The sequence below is a fragment of the Mya arenaria genome, chromosome 12 (assembly GCF_026914265.1).
Source record: "Mya arenaria isolate MELC-2E11 chromosome 12, ASM2691426v1".
Taxonomy (NCBI): domain Eukaryota; kingdom Metazoa; phylum Mollusca; class Bivalvia; order Myida; family Myidae; genus Mya; species Mya arenaria.
In genome coordinates, this window is record NC_069133.1 from 31904339 (window position 1) to 31926651 (window position 22313).

General features: G+C 35.3%; 1 protein-coding gene across 5 annotated transcripts in view; it reads left to right on the plus strand.

Annotated features, from left to right (window-relative positions):
* Nucleotides 1–22313, plus strand: part of LOC128211316 (serine/threonine-protein kinase 32B-like) — a 185865-nt gene that overhangs the window by 51899 nt on the left and 111653 nt on the right. The window contains exon 2 of one of the 5 annotated variants that reach the window (XM_052915979.1): nt 1375–1484. The exons of the other annotated variants lie outside the window; for them this stretch is intronic. The gene's annotated coding sequence lies outside the window, so the exon portion shown is untranslated. The remainder of the gene's footprint in view (nt 1–1374; nt 1485–22313) is intronic. 5 annotated transcript variants of the gene reach the window in all.

The following is a 22313-nucleotide window of genomic DNA, read 5'->3' on the forward strand; positions in this document are numbered from 1 at the left end:
AGAAGATGCGATAAACTTCTTTTTCACTATTTTAAAGCTCATTTAATTATATACCATATGCACTTTTGATACTGTCCTTATAACCAAGTCTTGCGTACTGCTACTAAAGAAGACTAGTTCAGTCGCTGGTTGGAAATAACAAATATAAACATTTGTTTCCTTTAAGAAACATGATTGTACTTATAATATTTAATTAATACTGGTCAAAAGCATGTTTTTGATTCATTGTCTCATGTTGTGTTTATGCAGTCTCAAATGACTACAACTTAAGAATCGTATCTTATTGGTATACTGTTCTTTTAAAAAAAAACATAGTTGATGTTTCCATAGCAACCTTTTAAAATTGAAATGAAATGACTGAAAGATACATAATTGTGGAATGTTTATTTATCAATCATGCTCCCATTCAGTAATATTGTAATATCAATTTCATACTGGACTATTGTTTTGTGATCCTTTAAACAGGGTATCAGGTCTGTGCCATTAGTATATTGTTAACTGTTCTTCTTTCCATAGCTAAGCATCACTAAAATACCGTAATGTGAATTTTTATTTGCTGAAAATTATTTATTATGACATTAAATTAGATAAAGCAGATACATATTCATAAAATAATGGTAATGTAGTCAATAAAAAACCTGAACATTGGTCAAATTCTTTAACTTTGGTATGAATATCAAATAAAGAAGATTGGTTGCCATGGGAACATGCAGAATAACTTTCTCACAAAGGTTTTTGTTGCTTCATAGTATTGTATTTTTGATCTGAACACTAAAGCTAGAAAAAACAAATGAATGACCAATGACATATTTGCTTGTTTCTCTCCAATAAACAGCTGTTTTTCAATTATATTGTAGCACACGCCATATAACAAATGTTGTCCAAAATAAACAATAACATAAGTTTTCATTTAATTGCGTTCAATATCAATGTGAATCTTCATTTTACCCAAAAATTCTTCAATTGATGGATTTTATTGATGAACACAAATGTGTTTTTATGAAAAACAATAGCATATGCAAAATAAAAGTATAATTTTTAGACAAGAAATTGTCTCCATGGTTACCGTGGAATCAATTTCAATTACTGATAGCTTAATTAAAACTTTAACATTTCAATATCACTGTCTGAAAGTTTGAATGTTGTAGAACAAGTATTATTTAAATTGTATTCTTTTAAAGTCAATGGGTGATATATTTAACATTCACTCAAAACAACTCAGCAGTGAGCACTGAACTACACTTACAACATTGCAGCATGGTAAGGGTTAATATAGAAATATTTCACTAACTCCTGAGTAAAACTCCTGAAATTTCCTACTTTTTTGGTTGTGTATTTCAAAGTAACCTTATATTGAACGTTAGAAAATGGTAGTACATTTTAGGATCTTTTCAATTGGGAGGGCATAGAAGACTGGAAACATCTTGATGAGACTGTACTCGGTGTGCAGGGCCTGTGGTGGCTTACTTCATTATCACACCAAGGTAAAAGATGTAAAGTCAAAAGACCAGTCTATGCATTCTTGTCAAGATGTATTCTAGTTTGCAATTTATGTCTGTGAGTAATACAAAATTCTGCCGTAAGAAATGTAAAACTCTTTCTTTTTTCTTTGACAAATTCCTTATTTTTCCTACTTTTCTCCTAGTTTTTAAAAGAAGTTCACTTGACAGCCTGCATGATATTACCACTTGACACTATATATAAATAATATAACCACATGGCACTTGGAATAAATAATACTACCACATGACACTTGGTATTAACAATATTACCACATGACACTTGGTATAAACAATATTACCACATGACACTTGGTATAAACAATATTACCACATGACACTTGGTATTAACAATATTACCACATGACACTTGGTATTAACAATATTACCACATCACACTTGGTATTAACAATATTACCACATCACACTTGGTATACATACAATATTACCACATCACACTTGGTATACATACAATATTACCACATGACACTTGGTATAAACAATATTACCGCATGACACTTGGTATTAACAATATTACCACATGACACTTGGTATTAACAATACTACCCCATGACACTTGGTATAAACAATATTACCACATGACACTTGGTATAAACAATATTACCACATGACACTTGGTATAAACAATATTACCGCATGACACTTGGTATAAACAATATTACCCCATGACACTTGGTATAACAATATTACCACATGACACTTGGTATTAACAATACCGCATGACACTTGGTATAACAATATTATGGCATGACACTTGGTATTAACAATACCGCATGACACTTGGTATTAACAATATTACCGCATGACACTTGGTATTAACAATATTACCACATCACACTTGGTATTAACAATATTACCCCATGACACTTGGTATTAACAATATTACCACATGACACTTGGTATTAACAATATTACCGCATGACACTTGGTATTAACAATATTACCGCATGACACTTGGTATTATCAATATTACCGCATGACACTTGGTATTAACAATATTACCGCATGACACTTGGTATTAACAATATTACCGCATGACACTTGGTATTAACAATATTACCGCATGACACTTGGTATTAACAATATTACCGCATGACACTTGGTATAAACAATATTACCCCATGACACTTGGTATAAACAATATTACCGCATGACACTTGGTATAAACAATATTACCGCATGACACTTGGTATAAATTATATTACCCCATGACACTTGGTATACATACAATATTACCACATGACACTTGGTATAAACAATATTACCACATGACACTTGGTATAAACAATATTACCACATCACACTTGGTATACATACAATATTACCACATGACACTTGGTATAAACAATATTACCACATAACACTTGGTATAGATAATATTACCACATAACACTTGGTATAAATAATATTACCACATGACACTTGGTATAAACAATATTACCGCATGACAATTGGTATAAACAATATTACCGCATGACACTTGGTATAAACAATATTACCGCATGACACTTGGTATAAATTATATTACCACATCACACTTGGTATACATACAATATTACCACATGACACTTGGTATTAACAATATTACCACATGACCCTTGGTATAGATAATATTACCACATAACACTTGGTATTAATAATATTACCACATGACACTTGGTATAAACAATATTACCGCATGACACTTGGTATAAACAATATTACCGCATGACACTTGGTATAAACAATATTACCGCATGACACTTGGTATAAATTATATTACCACATCACACTTGGTATACATACAATATTACCACATGACACTTGGTATAAACAATATTACCATATGACCCTTGGTATTAACAATATTACCACATGACACTTGGTATAAACAATATTACCGCATGACACTTGGTATAAATTATATTACCACATCACACTTGGTATACATACAATATTACCACATGACACTTGGTATATATAATATTACCACATAACACTTGGTATAGATAATATTACCACATGACACATGGTATAAATAATATTACCACATGGTTTATATGAAGTACAAAATTTTCGAAACAGTCGGACTATCATTTCCAGCATATTTCTTATATTGGGTGAGTTTTGATAGCCAATGAAATTGTTCCAAATGTCAAATGCTATATTTGGCAATTTTTGTAGACAATCAAAACAGCGGAAACTCGTATTGGATGAGTTGGTTGATATTGGCCGAGTTTTTGCATATATTGTCATCAATTGTCTGGTATAAGTACCACCATTGCCCCTGTATCGCGTCAAATGAGTAATAGTTGATTAATAATACATAATATTTACACAAGAAATTTAAAGAATACATAATATAGACACACATAGTTGCACCATATGCAGCTGGTCCATTACTCTCTTGATAAGTTATGCCCCTTGTTGAAAAAAACATCAACAGTCAAGTTCTGGCATTGCCGTTTTACTCTGAAAAATGCTGTGATTGCATGTCCAAAACACTTATTTGTCCCCCGATTGTTTAATAACCTGTCTGTTCATATTTCATGGTAATGCTAAAAAAGCCTTTCAGGTTTATTTCAGGGTATAAATTCCGACAGTTAGTAATCACCTACTGTAGGAATTTAAATGAAGTCTGGTTGGGAGAAATTCTGTGAAATTTGCTTACATCCAAAGTTCCAGATTTTTTATCTCATGTTTTGTTGTTGTTATAAAGAAGACATTGACGTGGCTTTGCGGTATGGTAATTATGCCAAACATTAACTTTGACCATAACTTAGAAAATGGTAAGATATTCAAATAACTATATATAAACATTTTGAGTGTCTTTAAAGTTGTAAAGATCCAGTGTCTACGATGTAACTGGGTTTTGGAGCATGCCATTAGTTGGGCAAGTTATCAGCAATGTTTGCTGGCCTTGTTTAATTTTTACTTGCCTGAACATTTAAGCACTTAATTATATGATATTTACACACAAAAATTCACATAAGATTAATTAAAACAAACTAATGCTCTAAAACAGTTCATTTTCAATCCATGCAGAGTTCTATTATAATGCATACTTCAATGTTTTGCCCTATACTAATGGTGTGGCAGTTAATTGTAAAAGAAACATTCATCAAACTGTAATACCCAATGCTGGAGCAGCAGAGTTTGTCACATCCATTGGGTTGTGGTGTTCCAGACATAAAAGATCTAGGAAGTGTCAAACATTGTGTGGGCCTTTTGTAGGGAATATTCTGCTCAAGTCAACTATGTACCCACTGTCCACCTACTCATTGAATATTAGTAATAGTAAACAAAATGTTATTTCTCATGTATTTTGGATACTTTGAAATGTTTAATCATCTTTGTCCAAAATATTACCAGATGAAACACTAAATAATTCTTGGATACAAACTTCATTGACGTCTTTGCTGCATCTTTACAATTAATGATCAAGATTTTGATTTAAAAGAAGACTACATATTCATTTTCTATGATATCGTTAAATCAAATGTTTTACTCTTTGATATATAATAATTGTAAAACAAATACCAAATTGTAAAAAAAAAATCAAGTCGGAGAAAATGTCGCCAAAATTGCAGTCCAGTGTTGTATCCACTGTGCTACAAAGGCTTTCCCTATACCGATGCAGTGTACGCGAAAATGTTTTGGACACCCTGGACATTTTGTCTGACGTCTTTATAGTTTACGCAGGACATTTTTATGTTACGTAGGACATTTTTCAGAAAACATGTAAATAATGGAATAGGTTGTATTATATGTCATAAATGTAAAACAAGACATGACTTCAACATCATTTATTCATTCACACTCAATTTTGACTTGTCTACTTAGACATCAGTAAGAAAACAAGCAATATTTGTACAATATGTGGCGTAATCTTCCTCACTTAAACTTTCATATCTACAGACAGAGTCAATATCAGAATCATATACAGAGTCTTCATCAATTGCCATTGGTGTGTCCTTCTGCATACTGGCTGCTTCACAAATCTGTTCCAATCTCCACTTGACGGTTGTCTGACACATCAGTGCTGTCACCAGTAGCATCTTTGACCTTCGGATTTCTCTTGTAGTTGAGTCTACGGGAGTTGGATGGTAATATCTGAAAGTATAAAACATAAGCTGTAAATATAGAATGAACAACATTATACTGAATTGCATTAAGTTTATCAAAATACACAAAGTAGAACATATAATACCATCCACTGATCAATTGCTGGGTCTGGGTTGAATGTTTCAATTGATGGCCCATTCAGATGAATCTGCATCAAATGGTTAAATCTGCTCTGACCTAACTGATGGCGTTGGTCAGTCTTGATCAGTTTAAGCTGACTAAATGCTGTCTCATTTTCTACAGATGTGGGTGGTAGAGCAAATATCAAATCTACAAGCATCAAGATGTTCTCAACTCCCATTGCAGCCATGGCTTTGTGTATGTCAGTCCAAGTCTATTTGGAAACAGATTATCCGTATCTGAAAAATATTTTTGAATAATGATGATTTCCTAGATAACGATTCTGAACAATGTATGATTGGACAGTCTTTTCCTAGGCAATCTCACATACATATATTTAGTTACCTGGAATACATGAAGTTCTTAAGAAGCTGCCATTCCCGAAGCATCTTACTGCTATCTGCCTCAAACTGTTGAAATGGTTTTAGAGAGTCTCCACTGCTTCCACTCCAAACCCTGTGAACAGTGAATGGCAATGTTACTTTTTTGCAATCATGCAATAGTTATGGTATAATAATTCCATATATAACAGTATTAGTTTTTACTTCAGCAAGACCTGTAAAGGAAATAGTTAAACTCATATTCAACACAGAAACAAACAATCAGAAACCAACTACGGAGTAACCAGCAACCTGTAACAGAAATTACAACATAACTTCAACATAACTTCTCGAATAACCTTGTACTGGGAAGAAGGCCATAAGTGAAGGCTTACAACTTTGGTGGCTTGAATGACTGGGTCACCATTCAGATCTGCTGACCAGGCACTCAAACTGTCATACAGTTTGTCAATGACAGGCTCCTTGTATGCCATCTTTGGAGTACTACCACTCAGTTGTTTGCCTTTATACATCAGTTTTTGGCCATCGAATCCGGATTCAAGAACTGCTTGCAGCTCTTTACTATTCCTGATATTAAATAATTAGGCTCGCTCCACAGAGCCTTTTTTAGTGATTGGTTTATGAGATTGTACTGGAGACGGAAATGACTGATTTTAGCCTTTCAATTGTAAGTGTATGCACTGAAAAGTGTTGTCGAAAATTTAGAATTAGAGAATGATATTATTTTGACTACTGTTAGAGTGATTTTGATTTATCTTTTGTTAAATTGTTTTTCTTTTACCTAATCGGTAAAACTCCTTTCAATTTTTGAGCATGCGCAAAGAATGGTTCGGTATAAAAGATTGGCCGGACAGAAAATGGTCTATTATGCTTCGCTACTGCATGGGCATTTCGAAACAGTATTCTCAGTCTTTCACAGTCCTTCTCCTTAAGAGAGAGAAGTGCTCGACCAGCTTTTGATTGGTCCTTAGCTGCCGAACAAGCCTGTTCCAACAAAGCTGCCTTTGTGTGAGTTGCAGACTTTTCATGGTCAACAACAGTTGAAATCTTGAAATTTGCAGTTCCTGATATAAAGGAATGGCTATGACCTTTGCCATGTTTGTAGAAACAATCGTGTCCTTTTGATTTATACAATATCGGCAGGACATTTTTTCCAGTATGTGGTCATAATGCAACCAAGGCCTACCGATTTTCCACTTCTCAGAGAAGTGCCTTGCTACTTTCGAAGGATTTACTTTTTCACTAATGTGCTGTTTTCTTTTCTTACTACTGGGTTTAGCCCCAGCTATATATTTTAACCCTAACATTGTTTACTTCTCCAAAGAGACCTAATAACGAGGCTATGACCTCATTCACCTTGACGCGAGACTCTCGCGTGAAAGCCAGTTTAAAGTGTGGAACTGCGATATTATACCGCAATTTTAGATTAAAATGTCGTCTCGTCCTCAGGGGCAGGTTGCGTTGTTTTGACACACCACGCCCCTGCCCGTTTTTTTGGTTTTTTTATCATTTTTTAGTAAGAATATGATGTGGTAACTGTAACTTGTGATGACTGGCAAAATTTTTTTTTTTTTAATTTTTATTCTATTATCTTAAAGATAAAAGGTGACGACTTGACCCTGAATTTCCATATATTTGCCGACATGACCCTGTTTAAGAGGCCATTAACTTTATCAAATCTTAACCAAACTCTTCATTTTTGGACTTTCCTGGTAGAGTTAGTGTCAATCTTTAAGAAAATGTACAGTTTTAACGAAAACAAATTTAATTTTAAACCCAAATTTCCTAAAACATGTTACTCGATGAACCAACTACCCGCTATTTTCACCGAAATTTTCCAGACTAAAATGCATTATCCGGCTATTGCATCATCAATTCAACAAGTGTGCTTAAGAGAAACAATATATCTATCACGATACAGATGAAATGGAAGTCAAAGTCATAAAAAAACAACGGGCGGGGGCGTGGTGTGTCAAACCAACAATCTGCCCCTGTGGTCTCGTTATAAATGTACCATTAATTGCTGTAGAATAAAAACGTCATTTCAGGAAATACCAGGAAGCCGCATTTTAGTTTTATCTTTTGCACATGCCTGCTACACAGATTTGGAGTATAGACATCCGGTTAAAATGACAGTTGTCAAAGATTTCATACGCGATGAATCTTTCAACATGGATATCAGTTTTACCCATACATAAACGTCGGACAATTCTGTCCTACGTTCTTCGAAGATACGACGGACAGTTTGAAAATCTACCGGCAATGTACGACTGTCTGACATGTTTTCGCGTACACTGCGATGGCATTTTTAAGCTTTATAACTTACTTGGTACTATCACGTGATAACATCGACTAGCCAATCATGCATAAGAATGAATTCTACTAGGTATACATTACTAGTTATCTTTTAATGGAAAAATACGAAAAAACTACGATTTTTTTTTTATTGTAAACTATAGCCACGTTAACATTCAATATAGTACATATCAAACAATACGGTACTTTTTGAAACGTCATTATATCACATCATGTACATCACAATATTATAATTATATTGTCGTAATTGTCACGATGAATCAAACCTTAAACATAAAAAGAATTCAGTTAATAGTGCAAACCTTTATAATTTTAAATTAATCTTGAATTTTACTTCCCCCATGTCAATCTAAGGTCTTTGGAAATGTGTATTTCAATATTAAGATGATTGAAGCTTAAAATTGTTCTTTAGGCCTAAAAAAAAGGTCTTGTTTCTGGTCACCCGACCCACCGTGCTTTTTATCCCCCCACCATACTCTTTTTTTGGCCCCAAAATCGATTTCTGTAACCCTTAGTCCCAGGAAATTTCCCCGCTTTTTATAGGTTCTACATCGTAGCATTTGCAAACTAGATGATTTATGTTGTTGCTTATTAAATAAATACAATTGGTTATTTTTACAACAAACAAGTCTTATTTTGTGTCAAATATCATTGAATCAACATTTGATCCTATGAAAGAGGTCTTTATCATCATACTGTGCTAATGCTGGCAGACAAATATATTCAACATTCCAATCCTAAGGTTTATTAAAAAAAGTCCCTAGCTTAGGCCCATGACCAGAAACAAGACCCTTTTTTGGCCTTAAATATTCATATTGCAAAATTGCACAAAAATCCCCGACAAGCTTTACAGGGCAAGCTCCTCAAAAATAGGACTTGCCTTGTGAAGGGATTGTAGTTGCCACACTGGCCATGGGCAAGTTGGTTATGACGCAGACTACAAACATCCCTATTACATTCTGATAAAATCCCTGTTAAATCATGCGCATGATGAATGCATTAGACTGATTGAACCTTTATTTAAAGGGCATAGAATTCTGTTGCATTATCCTAATAAAATGTGCCATCTAGGTTATTACAGAGCTTTGCACTCTGTGCCAACTTGAGTGCAGAGATTTTAGCATAAAGCGTTGTCATTACATTTACGGCTTATACACACCAAATTTCCGTTAATGGAATCCTGCTTAATGGTGTTCTGCTAATTGAGACAGTTGTGTTGAAAGTAAAGCTTTAAGGAAAATTTATGAAAGAATCAGGGAAGTATATTTCATAAACATATAAAAAAAAGAATTAACCAGAAACGTTATCTACCCTATAAGGACTTTTAGTTCTATTAGACATATACCAGGTTCTTGTATTTTTAAGAACCCTGCTCACTAAATCTTCCTTCTCATAATCCATTAAATTTCATAATTAGTTACGTTAAGAGTCATAAATAGTAAACATTGACTACGCTCATCACAATTAACCCCCCATCACCTAGACACTACATGGAATAGAAAGCCCAGACCTGATCAATTCATCAGGAATAAATTTGAGTAAGTTTTTTAAAAGTATTACCAATATCATATATTACTTTTAAAATTTACTCAGAGTTGAATCTTAAATGTTTCGTACAATTTTGTACATGATTATCAAATAAAATACAGTAAAACTGCGATCGCTCGAGGTCGCTGGGGACCGAGCCAAAACCTCGAGGGAACCGATAGTTCGAACGACCCGATTTTCAATTTTCAAGTTTGTTATGAAATATCTTTCAGTTTATTTTAAGTTTGAAGTTGTCAAACCGACTGTTTAAGTAAGACACCGATTATGTGTTGCGTTGTGGAAATGGCTAATATGTTCAAAGGCTGTCGTAAACTAAATGTATACTAAATGTAAAATGCAAAAGAAAAAAAATGAATGAATAAAAAGAAATGTTTATTTTAACAAAAATGCACATTTTCGTTACAAGCAACATTTAAATGACAGTACATATTATGGCATTAGTCAGATTAAGTTTCGCAAAATCAAGGATTGTTGATTGGCGCATCTTGTCGGTTTCGCGAAACTGTTCAATGGTAATGTGACGTGACAGCGTACAGAACGTCTGAAAATCACGGTCAACATCATAATTATCATCTCAAATGCCCATATCAACTAATATCGGTCATGCGTTAACAGTGATAAACGGTTTTACACACCTTATCAAATTGCCTTTCAACTGTCATTGCAATATTTACAACTTACGAAAATTTTAACACCTAGCAATTGTTTGTTTATTTTGGGACACGCGTTCGGGAAACAGTGTGAAATTATGGCCTTCAGGGAGTCATAAGGTTTTGTGCACGATTTATGAGACCGAGTATATTGCTCGACTCCTCGACATAATTATGTTTCAATGCAGTGTAGGTATATTTTATATGAAAACAGAAGGAAAAAAGTTCGGGACCAAGCTCCGATCTCGAGGGAATGCCGGTTCTCGAACAACTGCTTGTTCGAACGGCCGCAGTTTTACTGTATATGCTTTTTGTTTTGAACTTTGCACATTTTCTGCCTGTAAAGAGAAACAAATGTTGGACATTTTTGCTGTAAGCTGTGTATAATCCATGTTAAATTTAAGCCATCTTGTTCAATGGATCATTTTATTGATTTAAACACCAACTACAATGCAGCTAATGATGCTGATTGATCATTCATGAACATTTCAACTTCCCAAAGTCTATAGGTGCTGGGTAAATATGACGAGTGTAGTCTGTATTTCATATTTGAGTCTTTACTTGTCTGATCATCAAATTAGCAACAATTAAGTTAGTTTGATCTAGAACATTCACAATATCTAACACACTGTTGATTAGATGCATGTGTACATGTTGTTTTGTGACCTTGCATGACCCTCTCTTTATAAGAGTCTGTCTGTTTGGCCTCTACCTTGTGTCTCTATACAGGGTTTTGTTTGAATTTTTGGTTCTTATAGGGGCTATAAACCGTATGATGAAAAAGCAAACAAAGACAAGAAAATTGTTGAAAACTGACATAAACTTGGTATCGATGTGTACAATGCATTGAAGCTAACTAATTGAAGTACCACATAGTTTACAATTAATTATTTTTCTCAGTTTTTTCTTATTTTTCCATTAAAAAAGATTACTAGGTATGTCTACCTAGTAGAATTCATTCTTTATGTGTGATTTCAGGCTAGTGGATGTTATCACGTGATACTACCAAGTTAGGTATAGAGGTTAAATATTCCAAATGTTTAGGGTAGGCCTCAAATTTAGCACAGTGGATACAACACTGGACTGCAATTTTGGCGACACTGGTTCGAAACCCGGTCTCCGACTCCATTTTTAGCGATGGTAATGTTTAAGTAGTATGTGCCTCAGTGCGTTCGTGCGTCCGTGCGTTAACATGATACAGTCTTCAGTTTTGATTGTATCTCGATGTAACTTGTATAGTAGTTAGTTATCCATTAGAGTTTGGTTCCTTTCAATCAAAGCGCTTAAAGCGTTGAATGGCTTTCTGCCTGCAACGTTTTGTGAGTATAGTCAATCTTCTAAATCATGTAATTGTTAAACATATTTATAAACATAAACATCTAAAGATAGTATAATGATGCTCGCTCAAAATTTCCTTCTCAAAAACTTTAAGAGTTTAATGTTGATTCTCAATGAGATCATGAAGTATAAGTCACTTGAAATGTGGAATACGCCATATTGTTACTTATAAGGTTTGGAGTAATACTCAATATCATATAAAACCTTATCTGGAGCTTTTGTTTCATATACAATGCACTGACACGGACAAAGCATTAAGGAATTTTTAGTAACCCTTCTCTACACTTCAAACTTGACTTGAGTTGTATTTAATTTACTAACAGGGTATGCCAGCTTAACCAAATGCATCCCAACAAAATGCATTGGACATATTAATTAGGTTTATGCTTAAGACTTCTTTCTACAACGCCAAATACCTCAGGGTCGAATCACCCAAATACTATTTCTTCCCTGTATGCTATGTACATGTATCTTAATAATGCGCTAAACATATGTCACTTGTGGACAAAATGAAGAGTTTATATCAGTTGTGTTTTTAAATAGGCATATGCATTATGCTACATGCTCAAGATATTGGACTGAAATAACTGAGACAAACTTAGAAATATTCACATACTTTCCGTTTTATTCGGCATTACATGACTATGACAAAATTTGTAGCAGGTTGATAGCCTGACAACGCTTTACACGGTGTGATTTGAATTGTAAAAGTGTATAATATTCATTGAGTAAATGGTTAAAAGGTTGTTAGTATGCCATGTACTTACACAAGATTTTACAAGCACAATTAAAAACTAACAATCTCAATAAAAAAAAATCAAGTAATAGCCGATTTAGGCAATTTAAAACAAAGAAATTGTACTTATGAAAAAACTGATTGTAGGATAAAATGAAGTAATTTCATTTAAAACATTATGGTTTGATATCTTACGCCTAATTAGCATTTTATAGCATCATAATACGATCCATATTTTTCCGTCTTTTAACAACTTCTCAGAGTTTATTTCCGGGGAATAAACCTGTCTGAATGCGATGACCTACATTCTATTCTTAACTACAATGTACATGTAGATATTATTGGTCCTCTGCCAAAGCAAAATCTAAACACAGGTATGCAATACATGTATTTATTTGATTTAGTACGCGTTCATTTTGCTACTATTTGCGGATTCTGCTTTTCTTTATTGCGATCTGTAATTTGCCGATATCAAGATATATATCAATTGTGTTATATTACGCAAAACGCATCTTTTTCAAACTAAATTAACCGCATAACATAGACTGAAGACTCCTTACAGTGCTATTTTTAGCAAGCTAACAAAGACTGAAGACTCCTTACAGTGCTATTTTTAGCAAGCTAATAAATATGCAGAACGCAGTCTGTAGCCATTTAGAGCAGATTGCTTACTACGTATTTTCGATGTCAATGTTATTATGTCTCCCCCTCTCTGGGGGAGACATATTGTTTTTGCCCTGTCCGTCAGTCCGGTAGTCCGTCAGTCCGTCCGTACGTCACATTTCGTTTCCGATCGATAACTGGAAAACCGCATGACCTAGGATCACCAAACTTGGTAGGGAGGTTGGTCGTGAGGTGTAGAGGATCCCTATTGTTTTTGGGGTCACTAGGTCAAAGGTCAAGGTCGCGGCGACCCCCAATATAAAAAACATTTCTGCTCAAAATCTTGAGAACGGTTTGACCTAGGTTCACCAAACTTGGTAGGGAGGTTGGTCATGAGGTGTAGAAGATCCCAATTGTTTTTGGGGTCACTAGGTCAAAGGTCAAGGTCGCGGCGACCCCCAATGTAAAAACATTTCCGCTCAATATCTTGAGAATGGTTTGACCTAGGTTCACCAAACTTGGTAGGGAGGTTGATCATGAGGTTTAGAAAACTCCTATATTTTGGGGGGTCACAAGGTCAAAGGTCAACGTCGCTGTGACCTCTAATGTAAAAAAATATTTCCGTGCAATATCAGGAGAATGCTTTGATCTAGGTTCACCAAACTTTGAAGTGAGGTTGGTCATGATGTCTAGATGATCCCAATTGTTTTGGGGGTAACAAGGTCAATAGTCAAGGTCGTGGTGACCTTCCATGTAAAAATCATTTGCGTGTAATATCTTTATGTCTCCCCCATTCATGGGGAGACATATTGTTTTTGCCCTGTCCGTCAGTCAGTCCATCAGTCTGTCAGTCAGTCAGTCAGTACGTCACACTTCGTTTCCGCCCAATAACTATAGAACTCTTAGACCCAGGAACTTCATACTTGGTATGCTAGTTGGTCATGACTAGTAGATGACCCCTATTGAATTTGGGGTCACTAGGTCAAAGATCAGGGTCAACGTGACCTTGAGGTGAAGAAACGGTTTCCACTCAATAACTAAAGATCCTTTGGGTCCAGGAACTTCATACTTGGTATGCTAGTTGTTCATGACTATTAGATGACTCCTATTGATTTTGAGATCAAAAGGTCAAAGGTCAAGGTTACCTTCAGGTAAAAAATGTTATGTTGGCAGTGACCTTAAGCTTAAAAATGGTTTCTGCTCAATAACTAAAGAAAGCTTGTACCCAGGAACTTCATAGTTGTTCATGACTAGTAGATGACTCCTATTGATTTTGAGATCAGTAGGTCAATGGTCAAGGTCACCGTGACCTTGAGGTGAAGAAACTGTTTCCGCTCAATAACTAGAGAACGCTTGCAACCAGGAATTTCATACTTGGTATGCTAGTTGGTCATGACTAGAAGATGACCCATATTGATTTTGAGATCACTAGGTCAAAGGTCAAGGTTGCCATGACCTTGAAGTGAAGAAAAAGTTTCCGCTCAATAACTAAAGATCCTTTGGTTTCAGGAACTTCATACTTGGTAAGCTAGTTGTTCATGACTAGAAGATGACCCCTATTGATTTTCAGATCAAAAGGTCAAAGGTCAAGGTTACCTTCAGGTAAAAAATGATACGTTGGCGGTGACCTTAAGCTTAAAAATGGTTTCTGCTCAATAACTTAAGAACGCTTGTACCCAGGAACTTCATTCTTGGTACGCTAGTCGGTCATGACTAGTAGATGACCCCTATTGATTTTGAGATCAGTAGGTCAAAGGTCAAGGTTGCCATGACCTTGAGTTGAAGAAATGGTTACCGCTCAGTAACTAAAGAACACTTGCACCCAAGAACTTAATACTTGGTATGCAAGTTGGTTATGTAGATGATCCCTATTGATGTTGTGATCAGTAGGTAAAAGGTCATGGTCACGATGACTGTGAGCTGAAAAATGGTTTCCGATCAATAATTGAATAACGCTTGCGCCCAGGAACTTCATACAATGCAAACTTCGTTTACATTTTCCATGATTAATCAACAACACTTTCTTCTCTTCACTATTTAATATAATCGAATAAACCAAACTTCACTGTTGGTTTGTCTCCAGTCCAAAGTTACAAATTTCATGTCCATCATTTATTTTTTCTCAGCTACGACCACACAATAGGGGAGACAAGCGCTTTTTCAAAAAAGCAATCTCTAGTTGTAAATTAGGTCGGTGACCACCGCAGTTCTAACCGCGCTGGGGTTGATACGCCCGTGCTTCGCTAAATGTTGAAAATGTTATGTCGATCTGCCGATGCGATATCCTAGGCCTACAGCCTAAAAAACCATGCATGCCTAGATTATGGGCCTTGAAAGTATAAAAAATGAGTGCTTCTGTAAACAATTGCTTGTGAACACAATACAGTGTTCAGTTTTTATTGTATCTTGATGAAACTTGTACAGATTCTAGTTATCCATTAAAGCTCGGTTCCTTTTGAAAACCAGCCAGATCTGCCCATGCATGCCTAGATTATGGGCCTTGATAGTATAAAAAAATGCTTTTGTGTAAACAATTGCTTGTGAACACGATACAGTGTTCAGTTTTGATTGTATCTCGAAACTTGTACAGTATTTAGATATCTATTACAGCTTGGTTCCTTTCGAAAACCAGCCAGATCCGCCCATGCATGCCTAGATTATGGGCCTTGAAAGTATAAAAAATGTATGTGCGTCTTTACACAATTGCTTGTGAACATGATACAGTCTTCAGTTTTGATTGTATCTCGATGAAACTTGTACAGTATTTCCATTTAAGCTCGATTCCTTTTGAAAATTTGAGCGAAGTCTATTTTTAGCCAAGTTTACATGTAAAGTCACAATTGCTTGTAAATGTTTGTTCAAATTATGCCCCTGGGGTCATAACTGGCCACGCCCAGTGTTCACAGGTTTGGTATACTTAAATTGGGAAATGTTAAAAACCTTTTCGTCTGAAACAGCTATGCAGATACTTGCTATTTTGAACAAGGCTTTATTAAGTGGTCCACTACCATGGTTGTTCAAATTATGCCCCTAGTGAGTCAAAACTGGCACTGCCCTGGGGGTCACAAGTTTCCTAGAGACTTATTTAAGAAATATTTTCAAAATCTTCTTGTTTCAAACTACAAGGCCCATTACTTTGATATTTGTTGTGGAGCATCATATGATGACCGTCTAGCAAAACATTTGAAATTATGCCCCTTGGGCAAAAGCTGGCCCCCACCTTTTTTGACTTACTTTTAATTTTTAAAGCTACAGCAATGAATTTGACCGTGTGCACAGTTTTGCAAACGAGCATCAATGTTGTACTCAGATGTCCTTGACTTTGACCGTTTGACCAACTTTTTCATTTTTAAAGCTACAGAAATGAAATTTTGACCATGAGTACAGTTTTGTAAGCAATTTTTTTTTTACCCTCAGATTACCTTTACTTGGCACATATTAAAATGGTTCATGCAACTAATCTGCTTACAACACTTTCTGTCCTCAGATGTTGAACATGCAGCGTTTTTTAGCTAACCCAAACACAAAAAGTGAACTATATATTTGTTGCCTATTACTCATACGTACATGCTCTGGATTGAAAATGACCAAAAGAGCCATGCCAATAGAGCATAGGCCCTCTTTGGCCTCTTGTTTTTTCAACCATTTGTTGTTGTTTTTTACAATTATAATATCAAAGGGTAAAACATTGTATTAAATAATTGTCATGAGATTTGTTACAGAAAAAACTTCTTTTGCTGCCAATCTGGTGTATAGTCCCTTTAAGTTTAGTTTGCTGAATGGGGAAAAATGGTACTTATTTAGCACACAGGGCTCACAAAAAGAAGCAGGCCTAGCACATTTAATTGGACATTTACGATAAACATAATGCTGGAAAGGAGTTCATTTCCAGTGGAGTTCATTAGCACAGCAGATTTAAGTGACTCTTTCCTGACACCTTAATGAGTTCTGACCTTCTTTGAGCAGTATTCCAAGGAAAAAAAAGTCCCCAAGAAGGTAAGAATAATACAGAATGTTGCAATTTGGTAAGGCTTTTTTAAATTATGATTTGATAACATCATGCATGTTGTAAATTACAAACTTTGCATAATTATGTAAAAGATAAAATGACCCACTTGCAATTGTATAGTGATGCAAAGGTTTATATAAATATATCATCATCGCTTCGCAAAAACAAAACCTTGCAGAAGTATTTAAAAATTTACGGAACAAAGACCTTCTGTAAATTAAAACCAATTGTTAGTGAACCCAATGCTTAGTAACCATCAGTAATTGCACATAAGCCTTGGTCACAAGCCACTTTCTTTATAAATCCTTTCTAGTATAGTTTAGTTTTATAACTCAATTATGACGAAAGCTTACACACTAAATTATTATGGTAATAGTGTGCTTTTGCACAAAAAAGCAAGATGAATTTGTCTATCTCCTATTAAAGTACAGTAAATCACTGTGTAATAATATGATGCACTTTTTACCCCCCTGCATATCTGCGTCTTATCTAGTGGCCCTATTGCAAAGTTTAAGGTCACACTTAATTTTTATTAATCATTTTGGAATTCTGCATATATGCACAAAGTATTTAAGAAATATAACACACCACTGAGGGTCATATGACATTATAAGGAACGGCCAGTCAGCCACCGAAAGTGTATATGGACCGAGGCGTTCACCTTAGGGGGCTGACTGACCGGTCCTTAAAATTATGGCCCGAAGTGGTGTGTTATATTTCTTATATTATACCGAACAGTTTTATTAGAATTCAATATTTTAAAGCGATTTAAATGTGTTTTATTGAACAAAGCTAATAATGTTTACCTGCGACAAGTTTCACCTTTGTGAAAATAGCAAGCCGCATTTACCAATTGTATGACGTCAGACAGGTCTATATTACGCTTTTGGCAAGGTCCAGACCGGCCAAAAATGGACCGCTGACATCATAAAACTGGATTTTCATCAAAATACGGTGATATACGGACCAATCGAGTTTATATATACAAAGAAGGGACAAAATCATGTCCAGGCTGTAATTTTATCATAAAGGGGGGGGGGATTTTAAAATGACTTTGTTACAAGACCCACGTCCCTTACAGTAAACTCAAAGGTCAAGGAAACACAGGTTTAGCATTATAGAATGCTGTATAATTCATATGCACGTACAGTATAGTAGGCTGTGGCTGGGCTGTAACAATATACGGAACAGAGGGATGTAAAAAAATAACTTGGCACATGTGTTTGGTACATTTAGGCAATGTGCCATGTGCAAGACCGATGTCCATACCTCAAAGTTCAAGGGCACACAGGTTTATTATTATCCAATGCTGCATATACCCCTGCACATTACAGTTGGCTGTGTAAGGGCTGAAATTATGTCATGCACTGTGAGAGTGATTTTAAATTAAACATAATGGTGATATGTGGTATGCAAGACCCAATTAAGACCCTACCTTAAAGTTCAAGGTCATACACAGAGTTTTTTATGGAATTCTTCATATAAGCATATAGATACAGTAGAGTTGGTTGTGTGAGGGCTGTAACTTTGTCATGCACAGAGATATTTTAAGATTACTTTGCATACATGTTTGCCAAGTAAAGAGGATAATGTATAATGTAGACATATTAGTTATGGCATTTTCCATTGAACTGGATGGAACTTTGAGGGGCATTCATCACTTACTGTGACAGCTCTTGTTTGCTTTGTGAAATAATATTCAAAGGAGAGGAAGATTCATAAATTTTATGGATTCCGTCTCCAGCAATGTATTTGACTGAGCCCAAATTGCATTATTTCTCAGCTGAATGGCGCCATGCAACAATCATTTTGCGAGATCTGATTTCCAACTATTTCAAATGCAATATTCACTTGGGATTCGATGTGAAATGTTTCAATCTCCTTTCTATATAATGTTTGTCAGTTCATTAGAAAGTTGAAACATAAATGGCAGATAGATATTTTCTGGTGTGTTTATCTGTCATGTTGGACATTTACATGTAATAAACCCAGTTTTAGCTGTCTAATTTATTGTCATTGCCTTGGTGTCATCCTCAGCGTCATTGTTGTCATTGCCTTTGTGTCATCCTCAGCGTCATTGTTGTCATTGCCTTGGTGTCATCCTCAGCGTCATTGTTGTCATCGCCTTGGTGTCATCCTCAGCGTCATTGTTGTCATCGCCTTGGTGTCATCCTCAGCGTCATTGTTGTCTTCGCCTTGGTGTCATCCTCAGCGTCATTGTTGTCATCGCCTTGGTGTCATCCTCAGCGTCATTGTTGTCATCGCCTTGGTGTCATCCTCAGCGTCATTGTTGTCATCGCCTTGGTGTCATCCTCAGCGTCATTGTTGTCATCGCCTTGGTGTCATCCTCAGCGTCATTGTTGTCATCGCCTTGGTGTCATCCTCAGCGTCATTGTTGTCATTCAAACAATTTAACCTTGGCCATAAATAAAAAAGCATTCAAAATAATGTGTACAGGTGTTGCTAGAGCCATATGCATTCAAATACCAAGGGGCATAACTCCGATTGGTAGTGTTTTATACTGTATATCGATCGGTTTAGCATTGGTTTCAATAAATTCAATCAAAATGGCGGCTTCAGGAATAAACACTGGCTTGAAATTTGGAAAACAAGAATTTCAAAACAAACACATTTAACAAGTATGTTTGACATAAAATGATTAACGATATGATCAATTATTGACCCTGCATGCATTTAACATCGCACAACAGCACTGATTCTGTAATTAATGTATCCAATATGTCACCAGCTATCTTCGACGATGATGATGGGTTTAAATAATGTTTAAATACATTTGACTAAGTTGGTATTTATACCTTTTTTCGACCTCTTTTTCTTGACATATACTCGGGAAAGCTTGCATGTGAACATGTGTGTTTCTGCCTGTATCTGTCTATAATTGTATACCATCGTATTTCCTTGTTTATCAACGGAAAGCGTCTTTAGTCAAACCAAAGGTCTTCGATTATTTCTGGCTTGCTTCCAGAAAATGATTGGCCATTTACGGAAACCATAATTTATTTTTAACTGAGTTAAATAACTTGACTGAATCGTGTTTGCTGAATTAGACGAAATCAATCGTGTTTTCTATGATTTTAATTGCGTATTACGCAAATATGCAGCTTATCTGTAACTCTGAGTCCGTCTTCAAGTCACACAAAACTGTTATTCTATTGAAATACTGTAAACAGATGTCAGTTCACACAACCAAGAATATATGCTTGGCCAAATCGGCTGTCGCCATCTTTGCAACAATGACCCTGGAGAAAAAGGGGTATTTCAAAACTGCGGGTGCGAAGCATTAATTTTGAATTTAACGAAACATTTACACCGAAACAACAAAATGAAAAATAGGAACTCTCTAAATATAAAGAATAATAATAAATGTTTTTTTTTAAACGAGACTGATTTTAAACATGACCCAGAAATACCACCCTTTCAAACATGTGATAGTCTGATATGACTAAGACAGGTGCTGGTTGCTTCAGAAATTTTACTGTAGTCATAGGAAATACTTAGCCATTATTGAGTATTTTTGTGGGGTGGGGGGGAGACACAACAATTTATCAGAACCAGTGGAAAAAAAAAAGTCGGAAATGACATTTTTTCTTTCTACTTTTTGGAAAAATACAGTCGGCGTGTTTGTAAATCAATTCATATAGAAATGCTGGCCTTAGACAGTGTTGGCATGCAAAAACTGTTCAACTTTGGCCCTTATCAAAATCTGTTCAGTTGAAATTTAGAAAACATGTTGCCGTAAACCATGTGCACATGACTTTTTTTTGGGTTGCACTTTAGGCCCATAACTCTTACACTAATACTGTTGAGTTATGCCCCTTTTCAAATAAACAAATAATGGATGAGCATTAGCTTGCATTAATCTTGTCATTTTCTATGCCTTCCCCACCCTTTTCAAATATTTATGAAACTCAATCAAAATGTTTTCCTTGATGAACACTTGGATGTCGACTAGGTCAACTCTTAGAAAAATTTTGTCAGGAATATCATGGTAATGATTGGTCAGATTATGTTTAAACTTGGTCAGGATGAACCCCTTGATGAAGTATGGACCGCTTGTAAAAGTGGGTCACATGGGGACAAAAACTAGGTCACTTGCTTTAATCTTAGAAAAATCTTTGGAATGTGATCAGATTGTTTTCCTTGATGAACTCTTTGACATGTTTAAAACTGGGTCACATGTGATAAAAAAATCACTAGGTCAACCTCTTCCTACAAGATAGTGGCTTCAAGCAGTACATTACAGGTCCTTAGCCCACAGCCTTGGAGATACACTAGACCTCCTAATTAACCTGATTCAGAATCTCCACACAGTCAACAAACACCTACCATACACAGATTACCACTTGGTAGCAGTGAAACTTGATGAGCTTGAAAATAACACACAGTGAACATGATCAACGGGTATCTTAAAATGTCATTTTCCACTATATACTGTTATCACTTCAGACTAGTGATGAAACGATTATCGAGTACAATCGATAAATCGTCGCTGACAATGCTATGTCGGCGACAATCGATAGTGGTTGTCCAAAATCAATGTCACTAATGTTACTTCCGGTAACTACGTATTTTTTAGTTTTACGGTAAAAGTCGAGTAAATGTAAATTTTTCTTTCAGGTTAATTCTCGTTGATATCATTTAAACAAGAGATGTCAAATGCGGCGAATGTAAAACTTACAGTCTTTCCCAAAATTACAAATTAATCTTAATTGTTTATATATTTCATAAAACATTCTTCAATAACCTGTCTCTATGATGTAGTGGGTCCGGTCTTTCCTGTAAATACCGGGGATCCCGGCTCGATGCATTCAGTTTTTGAAACCATTTTTGGTTTGTAATTAACTAAATTACTTTTTTGTTGAATGTTTTATGAAATTAAGATGTTCTTATGAAATGATAAATTTAACAGGTTCACAAAAAATTTATATGCATTTACATGGATAAAATATTAAGATAACTTACATGTTCCAGTGTGCATCATTTTGCAGTATAATGTGCAATTATTAA